The sequence below is a fragment of the Podarcis pityusensis genome, assembly GCF_964106645.2.
Source record: "Podarcis pityusensis genome assembly, chromosome: 11".
Classification (NCBI taxonomy): Eukaryota; Metazoa; Chordata; class Lepidosauria; order Squamata; family Lacertidae; genus Podarcis; species Podarcis pityusensis.
In genome coordinates this window covers 14,835,682-14,850,862 of record NC_138036.1, presented here as the reverse complement: position 1 = coordinate 14,850,862, position 15,181 = coordinate 14,835,682, and the positions used below count along the sequence as shown (strand labels likewise).

General features: G+C 43.9%; 1 protein-coding gene across 6 annotated transcripts in view; it reads right to left on the bottom strand.

Annotated features, from left to right (window-relative positions):
* Positions 1 to 15,181, bottom strand: part of NEDD4L (NEDD4 like E3 ubiquitin protein ligase) — a 255,186-nt gene that overhangs the window by 147,985 nt on the left and 92,020 nt on the right. Inside the window, exon 1 of one of the 6 annotated variants that reach the window (XM_080973410.1) lies at positions 492 to 640. The exons of the other annotated variants lie outside the window; for them this stretch is intronic. The gene's annotated coding sequence lies outside the window, so the exon portion shown is untranslated. Of the gene's footprint in view, positions 1 to 491; positions 641 to 15,181 lie in introns of those variants that run through there. 6 annotated transcript variants of the gene reach the window in all.

Genomic DNA, 15,181 nt, shown 5'->3' with positions numbered 1-15,181 from the left:
TAACCCTAATTTAGGATTAGCAGGTGCTTAAAATGACGTCATGGGAGTGAGGTGCTTCTACCTACACCCAACACTGAGCTTCCCAGGGATTAAATTCTTACACGAGATTTTTTTCCCCCAAGGGGAAGTGAAAGAATAAATCGACAGGCAGTACCTAACATCTCTGTAGTAACTTCCTTAAAAATAAATAAATCTGGAAGCTTCAGATGCAACACAATGACGGCCTACCCCCATTCCCTGGTTTCTACAGCTGTCGTAAGGCCTGACTACATTTATATATATTTACTTGTATTACGTTCTAGGTACAGATCAAAATAAGACAAGCACTGTGGTGCAAATTTGAGGGGGGGGGAGAGGCACACATCTGATTCGGCAGCAGAATCTTAGCAACGGGCCTGAAGGTGGAAGCAATGGCATAAAAAGAAAAAAAAACCCAAAGACAAATTCTCTAACAGGAGGAAAGAGATCACAAGGGTTTCTTTTGTCCTTACCTTCCTCTTCACACACTGCAGACAGGCGACAGGGATAAAATTTGGAATCTGGAGCCCTGAATCTAAACATCCTCTTCCAAAGCAACTTCCTTCTGCATATATATTTATCCCTCTTTCCCCCTTTAGGTTCTGGAAAGCGAAGGCACACCTCTCCACCGCCTCCACCCCCCTCTTAGAAATCTTGCTCTCACGCTGCTAAGCTGGAATTCAGGGAGCTGCGAGCTATAATGATGACTCACAGGGAAGACAGCAAACCTTGTCTGTGTGACAAGGGAGCTTTGAATACACACACACACACAAGACTCCACCTAGGCTGCTTTCCACCGCCGTTCCAAGGTACAGTACTGATTTTTCAAACAAATTCCCTTCCAATTCCCTGCCTTCTTCAGAAACGGAAGACAGAAATGGGAGAAAGCAAAAGCGCTTGGCATTTAAAGAGCTCCTCTTGTGTGCTTAAAGTGCTTTATGTGTCAGGAGGCAGTGTGGTGTAGTGGTTGGAGCGCCGGACCAGGACTTGACTGGGTTTAAATCCTACTCTGGCGTGGCGCTCACTCTCTCAGCCTAACTTGTCTCTCAGGGTTGCTGCAAGGATACAATTGGAAAGGGGTGGACCGTGTGCGCCACCCTCAAAATGTAATAAATAAAACAATTACCCCCGTCACAATCCTCACGGTGACTCTGAAAGGTAGAGAATTATTTCCCTCACGTTGGGAAGGGGTGTGTGTTTTGTTTGCGACATTGAGAGAATAAGGCCTGCCTAAATCCACTCAGCGAAATCAGAGGCAAGGCTGAAGCTATAGAACAAGTGCAGGGAACCTTTGGTCTTCCAGATGGTGTTGAACTACAACTCCCATTGTCCATGGCCATGCTTGCTGGGGCTTATGGGAGTTGTAGTTCAGCAACAGCTGGAGGGCCAAGTTTTCCCTGCACCTAATATAGAACACAGAATCATCTAGTTCAGTGCTGTCTACAGTAACTGGCGGTGGCCATCTTGAGTTTCAAACAGGAAACATTCCCATCCCTACTACCTGCAGATACCCGGGACTGAACCTGAGCCCTTCTATATCCAAGGCGGTTGCTCTACCACTGAGCTACGGACTTTCCCTGGATGACTGCCAATAGCTCAGTCAGTAGAGCATGAGACTCTTAATCTCAGGGTTGTGGGTTCAAGCCCTGCATTGGGCAAAAGATTCCTGCATTGCAGAGGCTTCATCCACGTGGCCCCTTCCAACTTTATGATTCTGTGAGAAGCATCCTTGTGCTTCTCACAAGGGCTGGGGTCACCAGTGTCAGTGGCACGGGTTTAGCCCTGCTACAGTGGGAACTGAAAACATTTATTGATCGATTGAATTTATATACAGCCTTATACCCGGAGGTCTCAGGGCGGTTCAGAGAACAAAATCAAAATATAATAATAAAATATATAATAATAAAAATAAAACACAATGCAATAACCCCCCCCCCCCAAAAAAAATAAAGCCACATTTTAAAAGGGCATGGGATGCCAATCAAACCAACAAAGGCCTGGTTTAAAAAGGAACGTTTCTGCCTGGCGCCTAAAGGTGTATAATGAAGGTGCCAGGCAAGCATTCCTGGGGAGAGCATTCCACAGACGGGGAGCCACTGCAGAGAAGGCCCCGTTCTCGTGTTTCCATAATCCGGACCTCTCGAGGAGGAGGCACACGAAGGAGGGCCTCAGAAGATGATCTCAGGGTCCGAGTAGGTTCATATGGAAAGAGGCGGTCCTTGGGGAATTGCGGTCCTGAGCTGCTTTAGGTCAAAACCAGCACTTTGAATTGGGCCTGGAAACCAGTTAACCAGAGGTTTCAGGAATGGAGGGAAACGTGAATGCTTACAACGGGTCTTCTTCCACACCAAGTTTTCTTCAGCTTACAAAGATAAGATGTATGTCCTCCATGCAACAGAAGAAGGTTGTTCTAGTGGGCATCTGAACGCAATGGTCCTTAAAGAGCCCGGTGGGATATTTCTTCAAGTCACAATACTCCCAGAGTTTTCTATTATTAAGAGGCAACAGCTGTGTGCTGGAGGCAGAACCACAAAACATGGTGGGAGGAATTCAGCATAGTGCTAAGCAGGTGATTTTTTCAGCGCAAGAGTCTCTGCTTGCCTGATGGAATGATCTGCCCTCTCTGCCCCCCATGCGCTGTCCCGGTGATTCTCCTGACACACACCCCAAACCTATTTGGGGGGGGCACACTAGGGGAGAAGCCTCGTTGCACTAGCAGAAGACTTGTGCAGCCTTCTGTTGGTGGGGCTTGTAAGCTGAACCTTGCTCAGTCCTTTCTGGAAACTCACAAAGCCTTGCACATTAGCAGCAATAACAGAACCAGGCAGGAGGGAAGGGAACCAAAAACGTGCCTCTTTCTGGATGCTAGGCAATGCTGCAGTAGAGTATTAGTCAAAACACAGAAAGCAACAGCAGAATGTGGGGTGGAAAGAGAGAGAGAGAGACAATATCTGTGAAATCCAATTACCAGAGATGTCAGCTAACGCACATGGAAAGCTGCAACATTTAGCAATTAAGAAAAGCCTTTTATTCTCCCCCCCCCCTCCCACCAGCTCACCGGCTCCCATGGTAACTATGGCATGAGCATACATCATAACAAAGAGGGAGAAAGCAGAATATGTGTGGCAATCCCAGGCTCCTTGAAGCGTTTGTGCAGCAGATGCGCCATCTGAGACAGGGTGAACTCTGCTGAACCAGTTTGTGCACGAAGACAGAAGCGGTTATGTTGAAATCCCAAAAATGGAGCCACACTTTTGCCTTTAGCTCTGGGGATTTCCTAGGAACACTACAAAGACACGCCTATTGCTAAATCTTCCTCTGATAGGCAAGAAGCCAAATTTAAATCCACAGGGAGGCCTCCAAAATGCAAAAACAAATCACAACATGCAGCAAACGGGATAGACTCCCATGGCTACTGCAGGCCAAAGCTAAGGGTATTTCCAACATTCAATTGGCATCCCTTTGCAAGAGTGTGAAACAAAGAAATCACTTTTCTGTTAAGGGGCAATTTCCCTTATTATAGGGGGTTGCATGCTGTCAGTGGAAGGAGCTGCAGCTATTGGTGGGTGGGGCCAACTCCCTACCCTCTGGTCTTTCTGTCAACTAGCCTGCCAGTTAAGGGGGCAGATCAGTCTTGCCAGAAATCTGAGCTGATCACTCACAGGTAACTTTTAAAATTAGGCCAAGAGCTGTGTTAGAAACTCATATATTTAAAGCTAGGCGCCAAATGGCTCCTTAAACCAAGGTTAAAAGTAAAGGTAAAGGGACCTCTGACCATTAGGTCCAGTCGTGGCCGACTCTGGGGTTGCGACGCTCACCTCGCTTTATTTGCCGAGGGAGCCGGTGTACAGCTTCTGGGTCATGTGGCCAGCATGACTAAGCCGCTTCTGGAGAACCAGAGCAGTGCACGGAAACGCTGTTTATCTTCCCGCCGGAGCGGTACCTATTTATCTACTTGCACTTTGACGTGCTTTCAAACTGCTAGGTTGGCAGGAGCAGGGACCGAGCAACGGGAGCTCACCCCGTCGCGGAGATTCAAACTGCCGACCTTCTGATTGGCAAGGCCTAGGCTCTGTGGTTTAACCCACAGCGCCACCCGCGTCCCTTAGTAAACCAGGGTTACAGACACGAAAATGGAAAGTCTAGTTGCCATTTTGGGGCAAGACAGCTCCAAAGTCTTATTTTTCAAATGATGGACTGACTGTGATTAATTTTGAACATCTGGCTAGTTCAGATGACAACCACGAGCTAGGTAAGAGCTTTGAGAACTTAAAGAAGAAAAGGCAGTTTATCCAGGGACAGTCCACATATATATCAGTCTATTCCTACCTCTTTTTCTTAAGGGTGACACAGACCAGTCATAACGTAAGAATATTCTTCACAATGTAAGCAAGGCAGGGGGAGGGGTAAGTGGAGAAAAGCGACAACAATTAACTATAACCTTGTTCACTGCTCCTGCTCAGCCTGCACAGAAAAAAACAATTTGGTTTCTGAAATTCATTCTGGTTGTGCAGATAAACTATAACTGATAGAATTCCACAGGATGTATATGAAAACAGTCAAGATCCAATGATCCCCTGGCACGCACCTCCAGATGGTGGAGACATCATGCAGCATCCTAGCGCCCAGGCATCTCCACCTGGTTGCAAGTGGCCAATAGCCAGGTGCAAAATGCGCCTAGCACCTGGCTAATTTCGAACACTGAGTGGCAGGTAGTTATTTCTTCATGGAATGTAATTTAAAAGTGGGTCCACTATTTATGGTGTGTGCACTCGTCCCAATTTTGCCTCTTTCAAGCAGATTTTGCAGAAGTGCAAAATTCAAACACTGCATTTCCATCCACAAAGAAAAATACGAATATCTTCCAGAAAAGTCTGCAGCCTCTCACAGCTATTTGCATTTTTAAGCATCAAAGCTGAAATAGATGCACGTTTTCTGTGCAATGTCTGATTTACTTATAATGTTGGGCTTGGCCCTCTAGTCACCCATGAACACTTTAAAAAACAAAACACAAAAACAAAACACACCTAGCAATCAGAATCAGTGTCACCAAAACGCCAGCTCTGTGCACTGAACTTTAGTTTCAGTGCAAATATATCTCACTGGCTGTGTTAAGAGTTCAAATCCCCAAGTATCAATGCACGCACACAGGGTTAAAAGGATTAGATTATTTCTGTGGCATGTATTATTGGTCTAAGCAGTCCAATTCACAAGTGAGTTATGTTGATGTAGCCTGACTTTAAACCTATTTAGTCTCATTGATTCTAAAATCGATTTGACTGTGCTACGAATAATCCAGTGGGTATTTATTCCTTGCTCTTGCATAAACAGCATTCCACTATCAGAATCTGTGTTTAGTCATTTACAAAACACTTTTGTGTGTTTGTGTGTGTGTACACACACACACACATACACATACACATTTCAGTCTGAGGATTTGATGTTTCTGCTCCTTACTGCGGTAAAAAGAAGAATTGCATAAGAACTATAAACTGCAGTCTCTGTCTTGACAAGTCAAGCATCGAAACATCTTCCCCATGGAATATATTTTGAATGTCGCATACAAAAAGGAAAATCTTAAAGTGGCCTATTTCTTTGCAATCGAAATTGCCTCAGTTAAAAATCTGCCCTGGGTGTCTTTATGTTCCAAACCAGGACACTGGATAGGTCAGAAGGTTTAGTGATGAAATACCCAAGAAAGTGCAAGTGCTGGTAGAATTAAAAAGGTGGAAGCTTTGGAGCTGTGCATCTAAGTAGGCCGGAGTGCATCTGGCACCATAGAAAAAGCAGGAGAAGGCAGAGTATCACCCCTCCAGGTGATGAAGGATTCTGTTTCCATCAGCCCCAGCCAGGCATGGCCAGTGTCACAGGGAAGAGGAAATGGAGGAAGAGGAACCTGACAAGATATGGATCTGGGACTGGGACACACCGGGGCAAGCAGGAAGTGGGAAAGGAAGTACTCACAGGGTGATGAAGGTCAATGCACAGGAACCAGAACAGCAGGACCCATCACCAGAACCAGAGGGTCCCTGTCTCCCCAAACACAATGAGCTCTGAGGAATAGGGAGCAGAAGCAGGAGTGCATCGGGGGCTGAGGCAGGAAAGGGCCCACAACCCAGATTTCTAGCTGGCCAGGTGGGGCTCGCTAGCTCTGGGAGAAGGTGTATGATTCCTCAGCTGCAGTAGGCTCAGAACAGGTGAGGGTCACAGGCCTCATCAAGCCCAGATGCTGCAATCAGCGTGCAAAAGGGAAGCCAAGCTGAGGGGCTGGGTCTGCTGAACTGCCCATGTTGATGAATGGGCATCCTTGGCTCCAACCACTACACCACACTGCCTATGGGACCGTGCTTTGCGTTTGACTCTGGACACCAGTGCTAAGTGATATATGGACTGACTGCCTATTAACCACTAAACGAGCTTTAAGATTTTATTACTTGCATGCAAAGCCCTAAACAACTCTGGACCAGGGTAGGACCCCTTCCCATTTACTGCCCAGAAATGTTTTGTATGTTAAACTGCCCTGTGATCTTCTGGATGAAGGGCAGTATAGCAATTTAGAAATTGAACCTAGTTAGTTTTGCCATGACCTGACGACTATTCGGGTTGGTGGCAACACAGAGATGGACGTTTCCACCAGTCGCACTGCTGTTGTGCAACGTCCTCCCTGCTGAAATACAAGTTGCCCCATCAGTACTGGCATTCTGCCATCTCTGGAAGACACACCTGTTTAGACAATCGTTCCCTGATCTCCTGGCTTCAACCTTCTGTTTAAAGTGTTCTTTTAACTGTTTTTAACCATTGGAGCTACATTTTAACGAGCTTGTTTATTATACGTTTTAATTGCAGATGTTTTGATGAAATCATTTTGCTAGGTATTTTAATTACGTGTAGCTATATTTTTATAATTGCTTAATACTTGTTAATTTGATGTTGGCTTTCACTTGTGTGTGAAGCACCTTCGCGTTTCTTCTCAAAATGAAAGGCAGGTATATAAATTATTATAACAATACTCATTTCCCCCCAACTTAAACAGACTCTTCTACATTAGGTGGATCATAGAATTGGAAGGGACCCTGCGGATCATGTAGTCCAACTCTCTGCGACACAAGAATATGCAGCTGTTCTATATAGGAATTGAACCTGCAACTTTTGGCGTTATCAGCACCACACTCTAAGCAACTGAGCTATCCTAGCGCCCATGAGTTTCATAATACAGGTCTGCTTTTGAAAGCAGCACTGAAGAAGAAAAAAGTTGTGGTCCACCATTTCCTCCAGAGCATTGTCAAGCTGTCCAGAAAAAAACCTTTGAGAACCACTTACTTAATACTTGACTTTCAGAAGAGTTTTTTAGAGGAGTTTTTAGTGTTTTCTATTTTATTGTTTTTAATATTTTGTTGGGAGCCTCCCATAGTGGCTGGGGCAACCCAGTCAGATGGATGGCATATAAATAATAAATTATTTGTTGTTGTTGTTGTTGTAAAGCATATATCATACATAATGTAGCATTACTATGGCTCAGTTTTCTCTGCTACATTGGCAATGCTGAACAGAATGTCAAATCATACATCTGCAACCAATATAATGTTAGTGGCAGGGAGGAGATGTGTTTGCAAGGTGGTGGGAGGGTGTCATAATGCATTTAAGGCAGGCATGGCCAAACTTTGCTCTCCAGATGTTTTGGGACTACAACTCCCATCATCCCTAGCTAACAGGACCAGTGGTCAGGGATGATGGGAACTGTAGTCCCAAAACATCTGGAGGGCCAAGTTTGGCCATGCCTGATTAAGGCAACCTGTAATTTGGCTTTGTGGTTTAGCTCTAAGAGATTGTTGCATCTGAAGACTCAAATGAGCTGGTCAAAATATTACCTAACAGCATTACACCCTTAGAGCAACATGCAGCAATCTTTATGGCCCCATGACATGTTTTCATGTTATGCTTGCCATTTCATCTGTTGTTATCACACAGGGAGCTGAGCCATGTGACAGAAGAGGCACATTACAGCATCACAAGAGAGAATCAGAAGCAGGCCACTGGTTTCAGATAGCGAGTAGTAAACACAAGGAAATGTGATAAATTTGTTGAAATGGACCTGGGGATTATTCCAAAGGGTAAGAACGTCACTATCCAATTGCTCGGCTCAGGAGGCGGAGGAAAACCCCCAATTACTCTGTCTTCTCACATAGGAACTTTTCTGAATTGTGCAGTGCAGTTTTCCAAACAATTAATGTGTCTATTAGGAACTGTTTATAAAAATTCACATATATTCAATAAGCTTCCACTAAGGAAATTGCTTGCAAAAATGTGTCTGTTACGCACCTGATGCACCTTTGGAGGTCCCTGAATCTAGATATGAGAGTGCTAAGTATACAACCATCTCTAAACCACTTGTTAGCCTGTACTGTATAGAGAGTTCAAACCATGGTTAGCATTCTCAATCGGATTCAAAAGAAAGCTGGGGTTGGCATGATACCTGAATTCAGCCAGTGACTTTGGAAGACCAGAGATAACCTTAGGAGTTTCTGGTTGGGCTGCAATTCCACTTTGAAAAGTTCAGCATAAAACTATGTATTTGCAAGTTCCCGGCCCCCTTCAAGAACGGCAAAAGGGTAGCAACATTTTACAAGCGTGCAAGGAGTGGGAAAATTCTAAACAATTCCCTATGAAAGGGATTTGAAAAACGGTTGTATTATCACCAGTTCAACCCATCCACAAAGATATACTGATCTGTGAAAATGGGCTGGTGGCTTAGTCAGCAGTGCATTTAAAAATGAAAATTGTAAATAAAAAAATTGTCCAGTAGCACCTTAGAGACCAACTAAGTTTGTCCTGGGTATAAGTTTTCGTGTGCATGCACACTTCTTCACATGACCCGGAAAAACTGTCTGTGAACAAACGTCAGCTCCCTCGGCCACTAAAGCAAGATGAGGGCAGCAACCCCAGAGTCATTCACGACTGGACTTAACTGTCAGGGGTCCTTTACCCTTTTAAGGTGCTACTGGACAATTTTTTAATTTTATTTATTTATTTCGTCTGCATCAGACCAACACGGCTACCTACCTGAATCTAAAAATTGTAAAGTCCATTTTAATCAGCAGATACACACACAAGACTGAATCCAATTTGGGCTTACTCAGAGTAGACCCACTGGAATTAAGGGACATGACTAACATAACTACATTATCAAAATAAAAAAAATCCTTCCAGTAGCACCTTTAAGACCAACTAAGTTAGTTCTTGGTATGAGCTTTCGTGTGCAAGCACACTTCTTCAGATACCTGAAGAAGTGTGCTTGCACACGAAAGCTCATACCAAGAACTAACTTAGTTGGTCTTAAAGGTGCTACTGGAAGGATTTTTTTTATTTTGACTATGGCAGACCAACACGGCTACCTATCTGTAACTATAACTACATTATCTCTTAGTTGGGTACAATTCATAAAACAGCAATGAAACTGGGCTTATGCAGCAATGCAAGTTTACTGAAGTAGAAAACAAATGCATTTCATAAGAAATACTGTACGCTGAACGACTTCTAGACTAAAATTGCTGTAGAACCTCTGCCTAAGCAGTGCTACCGATTACTATTCATTCCTTTATGTTCATGGGTCTATTTCGCTGGTCTTGCTGAGAAAATTAGAAGGGCTCTTAGAAAATTATACTTACCAGCCCCACAGTCAAATGCTTAAAGTGGCAGGCTGGACTCCAAAGGCACTGGCGAGCAAAATACCTAAACCACGACTGCTGGATGCATTTTCAAAGTTGCACCAAGATGACGGCAGAGAGGAACAGCAAACTGCACGTATAAGCTATAAATTCACCGCTGCCGGACTCTGCGGGAAAGGAATCCTCTTGTAAACCCTGACCCTCCCATATCTTAAACATCCATCAGTGTTTTGTCATGGGAGGGAGGAGATCTACCCCTTTTTGTTGACTTCAGGGTGAATTATTTGCATGTGTAACCTATAAAGTATTCCAACTGGGCTGGAGACATAAGGAGGCAAGAGAAAGCCAGCCTTTCTCCTGCACAGCCCCATTGCAGAATGGCACAATTGCGGAAACTGCATACCTGAAATGCTCTTAAGTTCTCCATGAGATGTTTCCTATTTAGCTGCTCTCTCTGAAATTGGGTCTGCAGCCTTTACAGCACCATCCTGTGCCCATCTACCTGGAACCCAAGTTCTGCCAAGCTCAATGGGACTTAACTCTTAAGGAGGCGTATTTAAGATTTCAACCTCAGTAGCTGAACCAGATTAATCTATTCCAAGGGTTGCCAGTGTGGACTTCATAGGCACCACTGGTGGCCTTGAGGTCTTCCCCTAGAACCCAGGAAGTCTCCCAAGTTCTCCCAATCACTGCTGTCTTGGCCATGAGTGTGGCCATCCTCTTCTCCCTTGAAAAGTAGAGAGATGAAGGAAATTCCTCTTTCAGCTCTGTGTGATTAATTATACTTCTTTTATCCAGGTTCCTTGGAAAAGCAAGTTTATGTGTGCTCTCTCTCTCTGCTGATCTAGGGAAGGGAAAAATTCCAAATAAGCCCATACAGTTGATGACAACTGCTCTACTCAAAACACATTGACTAAAATAGATGCAACAGTGCATATTTTATTATTTTTATTTTCAATACAGGTAAAACTTACATAAAACTGCAAGTGGGAAGGAAGCAACATATTGAAACACACATTTCCTACTACGAGAGAGAGAGAGAGAGAAGAGGGAGAGGTGCATTGAAGACAGGCAGAGGCAAACTCAGCCCTCCAGATGTTTTGGGACTACAACTCCCATCATCCCTAGCTAACAGGACCAGTGGTCAGGAATGATGGGAATTGTAGTCCCAAAACATCTGGAGGGCCGAGTTTGCCTATGCCTGATCTAAGATGTCTACCACAAAGATTATTTGCATCACTTAAAAGCAGAACTATTTCTCTCATAAGCAAATGAAAGCAGCCAATCAAGCTACAACATCGATCAACGAATATCTCTCGAGACCCCCAATGACACTATATCTTTAAAACAGCATCATGCCGTTTAAACAGCCCTAGCTTCCCCTAAGAATCCTGGGAATTGTAGCAGTGCTGTGAGTTGTCAGGAGACCCCTATTTCTCTCATAAAACTACAATTCTCTGAGTGGCTTAGCCATCTCTCTCTTTTGTGGCACCCGCCCTGTGGAACGCCCTCCCATCAGATGTCAAGGAAATAAATAACTATCTGACTTTTAGAAGACATCTGAAGGCAGCCCTGTCTAGGAAAGTTTCTAATGACTGGTGTTTTAATGTATTTTTAATCTTTTGTTGGAAGCCGCCCAGAGTGGCTGGGCAAACCCAGCCAGATGGGCAGGGTATAAATAATAAGTCCCCAAGACGGGGGGCAAGGGCGGCACACGTCGCACACACGGCGGAGGAGGCTGAGCGCTCTCTGTTTTTTGTTTTTGTTTTTTAAATATTTATTGGGGTTTACAATAAGAATAAATGTAACAGGCAGTATAACAGATATCTTAACATACTTTCACATATTTTTTTTTGGACTTCCTCACATCTCCCGCTCCCACTTTCATCGTTATAACTTTTTACCAGCAATTTATTATCTTATTTACATTTCTTGTATCCCATCTATATATTTATAATCTTATAATTCTCAAAAAGAGTTATATTTTCTCAATCTCACTTATTATCTTAAGTCATCTAAGTTAGTGGTGCTCAATTATTTATGATCTAGCATCCGAGGCTGAGCGCTCTCTGGAGGAGCTGGCCACTGGACATGAATCACATGTCACACGTATGACACAATGCCCACAGCGCCACCTGGAGATGAAGGGGGCCTGGCCCCCTTGAAACAAATACAGTGGTACCTCTGGTTGCGAACGAGATCCGTTCCGGAGCCCTGTTCGCAACCTGAAAGGAACGCAACCCGCACCTGCGTGTGCGGGTTGTGATTTGCTGCTTCTGCGCATGCGTGTGACATCATTTTTCGTGTCTGCACATGCGCGAGTGGCGAAACCCAGAAGTAACCCTTTCCGCTACTTGCGGGACACAACCTGAAAACGCGCAACCTGAAGCAAACATAACATAAGGTATGACTGTATTGAGCTGTCATGCCTGTTTTCTAGGGAACTCTTGAAATGGCTGCTCTGTGAAGGGAACAGGGGTCTTGTTACAATTCTCAGCACCCTGAAGTTCCCGGGATTGTTTCTTGGGGCAGGGAGCCGTCGCTGTTTAAAATGGTATGACGCTGCTTTAAATGTTTAGTGCAGATGGGGCCTAGCTGGGCTTATCTTACAGCAATCCAAAGACAAGCTGCAGGGACCTGGAGCAGTGGGAGGTGAGAGACTTTTTCACAGTGTTGGCTTCAGCAAGGCAGCCCTGACTGGGTTCCTCTCCTGTGAATTACTGGGATTTTGTGGCCAGCCAGCCCGGGTTCACCTAGCTACAGGGCACTCCCACTGGCTACTGCCAATGGAATCGAAACAGGCCTAGCTAGCCTTGATAACACCCCTTAGCCTGGCGATTTAGTCAAACAGGGCTGCAGAAAACCCTGTTATGAACCTCCTGCTAATTTAGCATGGCTCCTACACATATTTCATGAATAAGGAACTTGCTCTCATCCTCAGAGCTTCCAGTGCCCTGCCTCCATCCAACAGCAGACAAGAAATACCAGAATTTTATGTGAGAAACACTACAGCGGAATAGAAAACTGAGCAGCTGCCTTGGTGTTCAGACCTGCCTGGTGTTGACCCAAGTCCACATAAAATGGTATTACTCATGGCTTAATGTTAACACAGGGCTGACGCAGCAGCAAACTTGCAAAACGAAAAGCAAGAATTTTAAAGCGTTCGCACAGTTTCACGATTGCTTCCAAGAACTTTGGGTGCATTTCAGATGCAAAATACGATTCCAAACATCTACAAAGCCCATTCTGAGTCATTGTTTCTGGTGACAATGGTAAAAAGAAATCTAAGGCACTTGGCCAAAGTAGCTCAGATTCCGTACAAAGAAGAGTCAAATCAAAGTGAGGCCTTTTGAATTACATTTTGCAATTAAAGCACACTTGTACTCATTTCTATACTAGCGACAAAAGGCCACTGTGAAAACAGAATGCTGGATGTGATGGGCCATTGGTGTGGTCCAGCAGGCCATCTCTTTTTTTTTTGTTTATTTTTTTTTCAAAAACATATGCTAATCAATCAAAAATACAAAAAATGTAAAATAATAACCATAAAAAGAAAACAAATAATACACCCATTTGACTTCCCTCCCCCAATACTCACCAATCCCTTAATCTTTAAGTTAACATTGTGTCTTTTGTATCTCATCCTTAATGTTCTTAGAATATTAATTTTTTCTAATTGTACTTTACAAACTTAATCTATACATTTCAACATGTTATCCTCAGAGCAGTATTTTTTCATATAATCCTCAAAGCATTGCCATTCTGACCTTAGTTTCTGATTTGTCTGGTGTCTTATGGCTGCTGTTAATTTCGCCATTTCTACAAATTCACATAATTTACATATCCAATCCTCTTTTGTAGGTATAATGTTTCCTTCCTACTTCTTTGCGAGTAATAGTCTGGCTGCAGCTGTAGCATATAAGAACAATATTTTCTTATCTTGTGAGATATCCTTTCCTAAAATGCCCAATAGGTATGCCTCTGGGGTTTTTTTCTATAGAAATTTTAAACATCTTTTCTAACTCCTCGTGGATACATCCCCAGAATTCTATAACTTTTTCGCAGCTCCACCATACATGGATCATAGTCCCCTCCACCTCCTTACATTTCCAACACAGATTGGATTCTAACTTATATATATTGGTGAGTTTCGAAGGTGTCGCCTATACAGTGGTGCCCCGCAAGACGAATGCCTCGCAAGACGGAAAACCCGCTAGATGAAAGGATTTTCCGTTTTCAATGCGCTTCGCAGGACGAATTTCCCTATGGGTTTGCTTCGCAAGACGAAAATGTCTTGCGAGTCTTGAGATTTTTTTTTCCGCTCCCCCCCCCCCTTTATCTAAGCTGCTAAGCCTTTAATAGCCTTTTAGCAGCTAATCCGCTAAGCCGATAAGCCTTTAATAGCCGCTAAACCGCTAATAGCGCTAATCCGTTAAGCCGCTAATAGGGTTGCTTCGCAAGACGAAAAAAACGCTAGACGATGAGACTCGCGGAATGGATTAATTTTGTCTTGCGAGGCACCACTGTAGAACATTTTCATTAGGTTTTCTTTGATGGAATAGCAAGCGCTAAATCTTATATCAATCTTTAAGCAGGCCATTTCTTATGTTTTTAATCAGAGCACTGAAAATCTTACCCAGTCCACTGAAAATCTTGCTCGGGTCCCCTCTGGAGCAGATAGCACAGCAACCTCAGGATGCTGCAGATACCAAGCTCCACACTGCGGCAGAACAGACCATGTGCTGTTGACAGAGAAGCACCGCTTCAGGGTGAAGAAGTTGGGAGTCCTGTACAGATCCGACAAGGTTGTACTACAAAGGAGCCCGGACTGAAATCATTTGGTTTAAACTTCCGCATGGGTCAGGCAGTCCGTATCTCTTGCGCACGAACAAATCACCTCCAAGGACACAGGGGCAAGGAGAAGGGAAGTAAAACAAGCGGGCTCTTGATTCGGGCTGTTTTAATAACCCTCCATAAAACATAGTAAACAGTCATTTTGTTCTCGCTCTCCATGCAAGCAGCGTTGTGCGTCAACTGAAATGTGCTCGAATCGTAACTGCTTGAAAAATGAATGATCAAGTGGAAGAGGGCATCAAGGACATGGATTGACAATATGGACAGACTAGTTACATACAAACGAACTGATTAGCGACGCAAATTAAGAATGGATGAATATGAAGAAATCTGGAAGGAATACTTAAGAGATAAGGTGGACAGTGGTGGGAAGTAGGGGGAGGAGAGGTGGGGAAATATTGTTAAAAAGGTGTAGTTATAGGTATATCAGTACTCAAATCTGAATTGTTAAATTGTGTTATTAATGTTATTGTGGTTTTTGTTGTATGTGTTTTTTGTGGTTGCTGTTTGTATTGAAAAAATGATTAATTTTTTTTTTAAAAAAAGAGGGAATAAAGGACAACGTTTGGAAAAACAAGACAGAGAGAACCTGTTCTTCCATGATGTTAAGAAGGGCACAACAATCTGGCACAATCGGGTTTGCT